The 4004-nt window shown below is 32.1% G+C and overlaps 1 protein-coding gene across 1 annotated transcript in view; it reads right to left on the bottom strand.

The window, feature by feature from the left end:
• Positions 1 to 4004, bottom strand: part of LOC127869415 (uncharacterized) — a 470973-nt gene that overhangs the window by 424594 nt on the left and 42375 nt on the right. The window lies entirely within an intron of this gene.

Genomic DNA, 4004 nt, shown 5'->3' with positions numbered 1-4004 from the left:
TTAAGACTTAAGAATAGTCTTTAATATATAATTGGAACTTCTAGGGGACATCAAACATGTCAATATGAATATCTGAGTAAATGGTTGAAAGAACAGTATGTTATTAAAAGAAACTTTAAATTAGTCAGGCATTTTATTTTTTAAGTGAATGAAAATTAACAATACAAATATGTGTTGGTTTAAAAATTTAAACAGATGTTCCTTTCTACTGTAACATATTTAATACACTTTGTTTTAGGTAAGCATTGTTCACAATCACTAAACATGACTATGCATTGTACTACCAAAGTAAATAATTTCACTACTTTCAGGGATGATTGTTTAAGCTGTGTGTGGTGGAAGGTTTTATCCTACTCTTTATGGCTTTGTCTTGCACACTGTAAATCATTCCATGTTTAAATGTCATATGATTATCATAAAATATGTTACTTGTACAACCATGTTTCAAAAGTATTACACTATGTACATGTCCTGATTTGCTGCCATTAATGCCACGTATTTCATAATTGTTCATATAGTGCTTGGTAGTTGGTAAATTATTAAATATGAATAATGGAGTGCTATTTTGTGGTACATCAACTCTTGATATTGGTTTTGGGCTTATCAACGTGTAATACCGATGATATGATGGTATTATTTTTAAAGATCTTTTTCATAATTATGTATGAAACAGTTGCTTAACTTTCTTAATATCAACCACTCAGGATAATATGCATTTGTAAGTCTTGTATATATTTTGGACATTTGTCGCAGTATTGAAAACATAGTCATGAGTGAATGCAGTGCTATGACTACTGATTCTCATTCTGCAAAAACTGGGCTCCATGCATGTGCGTTAATAGTCTGCACATGATAATCAGGGGCGACACTGTCTGCTATTATGGAATTTTTTCGCTTAAAGTTAGTCTTTTATAACAGTAAATCCACTTAAAGCGGAAACAGTCATCCCTGGTTTTTTCGGACTTCAAAGGCTAATCTAGGATGACACTATAAGCACATGCATCAAGCCCAGTTTTCCCAGAACGAGGCTCATATTATTGCATGTTTTTTAAGGCTTGCTTTTGAATCCCAATAGGTCATCACGATTCCGTCTACATATTTGATTTCCTAGAAAAAAAATGACTTAAAATATGGTCTTTAGTAAGGGAACATACTGTTAATATATTCTTTTAAATCACACACTGAATGAACATATGTTTTTAATGTGATACAAAATAGATAATGTATGGGTGAGCCTTTTGTTTTGAAATTGCAGTAATACAATTAAGATATGTCCAAAAAATTCAACATTTGTTAAATAGGCTCCTAAGGATCAAGTTTCTCGTATAAGTTATGTATATTATGTTATTTATTAGATGCATCGCAAATACAAAACTAATATATTCAAGTGTTCACAAATAATACATATGTATGGTTTTGCAATAATTTTAACTACATGTATGAGTTTCTGTATGCCTTCACACATGTTTTTATTGTGCCACTCCATGTCAAGCAGAAACTGTTCTGTATAAGTTGTTAATTCCTGTGGTTTGGTGCTTTATCGTTACACATTCCGTATTCTGAACATAGGTGCTGCTCAAAGAAATATTGATTAACCCCACACAGTTTATTATTATTATAATTTAGTTCCTATGATGCTTCGAAGAGTTCAGTTGAATGATAAAACACTAACGAGAAATGAGCATTATCAAAGATTACATGCGGTGGTGTATTATTGTTTTGGGAAAAGTTACATAGAATGTATGTGTGTTGTCAGATATATTATTTAAATATTTCTAATGTAAAGACAATATTTTTACATGGTCTTTTATATTATTAAATAAAAACAAAATGAGCTCAAATTTCATTCATTTTAAACAAAACGAGTGTTTAGTTTAATTCTCACTGTATTCTAAATAAATAATCTAGATTTCGAGCAGCATATTTTGTTGAATTTGTTGTGTTTGCATATGGACTATTTTCTTTATGCTTTTGACTAGTCAATCTGTCATTTAAATCTGTACTATATTATGTAGATATGTGTTTGTGTATTTCTGACACATAAAAGGTATAAATAAACAAATTAACATATTTAACCATAGTTATAGTTCAACCAGGCTGTACAGAACACTACTATGAAACCTCCTCACCTATGGCAAATCTCTTGTCATCTGATTTGTTCATGTAGTGACAGATATATATATATATATATATATATGATTTACTACGTGCTGTAAAATTTGCTATTTTTTTCCACATATAAACATCTGTTCAAGGACTGTACAATCCATATTGTTAGTGACCAAGAACTTTGGCTGTGGCCTGCAATCTCCCTAAGATTATTTCTCACTAAATTAATGAATCCGAAAATTAATAAAATATTTCCTCACTTACAACAAAATCAGCAGCTAACCCATCAATAATTTCTACACCACATAGTTCCTTATTAGGCGATCTTCTATTCTGTTGTGTCGTTAACACGGCAATATATCTTCTGTTCAAAATGATATGCACACACAGTACATGTAAACAAGCAAATTTGTTTACAAGTTTGATATCCCCCGTCAAATAAATATATGGGTGCAAATTCCTTGATAAACGGTATACTCTTTAAAAAAAATAAGTGTAGGGTATTTTTTATGCATTCAAATTCTCCTCATTGATGTTTATAGACCCATGAAGTTTCATGTTGAAATCTTGTAGCGTATCTGAGACATAGCTCTGAAAAGTTCCATCATACAAAGGGCAATAACTATTGTTAAAAAAAGTGTAGGGTTATGGTTATGATTATTGTGCATGGCATGTCTTTTGATTGATATCTGTACACCCATGAAATTTCATGTAGATATCTTACATAATTTCTGAGAAATAGCCCTGAAATGTTTGTGACAGACGGACAGACAGATGGAATGACAGAGGGATGTACAACACCAATTCTAAATCACTCCGCCTTTTTCGGGGGATAATAAGGGTAAAATTAATCTAAAAATTCTTCACCTATGATTCAATTTCCTGAGATATGTTAGATATTAACTTATATTAAAGCAGGAGTTTAATTTTATGCTGTTTTTGTCACCTAATAAAGCAGTGATCATATAAACTAGTTGATATCCTGCAACAGATCATGTGACCTTAATATACTGTCAGTATGTATTCCTATGCGCTGATTACTTGATCTTTTAAATTTATTGAGACGCATCACGAATGTCACAACGAACCTCAAAATGTAAAACAACTAAGATGTATTAAATTGTATTATGATTTCATGGCAGACTTGTTTACATCTACGCGATAAAATCAAATGCCAGTGCCTTTATTGATGGCCCTAGTTTGCCCACCTGAGAGGAGTCGGTTCATTCAATCTTTACCAAACGTCAAACTTGACCTAGATATTGTCCAGACAAACATCTTGGTCAAGTTTCATTATTGAACCAAAACTCTGACGTATGGAGTGTTTTTGTTTTTGTAAGATTTGACCTGGTGACCTATATTTTGAGTTGACCCCCCTTACCAAACATCAAACTTTGCTTACAAAAATAAATAATATGACCAAGATTCATAAAATCTGAAACAAAATTGTGACCTCTAGAGTGTTTACAAGGATGTTGTATAATATAATGAAAATTTGGATAATCTAAGGGCAATAGTTATGGTATAAATTATGTGATTTTGCTCATTATCAAACTTGACTGAGATCTTTCAGCAACTTTAATAAAGAATGCTTGAGAAATGTGAATGCTAGTGTTTACAAACCAAATGTGGATGGGCGGACGGCGGACAAAGACCAATCCTAAAACCTCACCTCAGCTAAAAAGTGTGTTTCACCGATCTGAGCCATTTTTCAACTTGTCCGAGAAATCAAGAAGACCAATGTATTGACTAAGTTTCATATTAATGATTAGGCAATAAATATGACTTCTAAAGTGTTTGATCACATGGTTTCTCTCTAGTCTCATAAGGAAAACTGCCCACCCCCCATTGGCAGCCATGTGTTTTGACTGATCGGGACCATTTGTGAACTCATC

Source organism: Dreissena polymorpha, chromosome 2 (genome assembly GCF_020536995.1).
Source record: "Dreissena polymorpha isolate Duluth1 chromosome 2, UMN_Dpol_1.0, whole genome shotgun sequence".
Classification (NCBI taxonomy): Eukaryota; Metazoa; Mollusca; class Bivalvia; order Myida; family Dreissenidae; genus Dreissena; species Dreissena polymorpha.
Note: the sequence above shows the minus strand (reverse complement) of the source record. Positions and strands in the feature narration are given on the sequence as shown.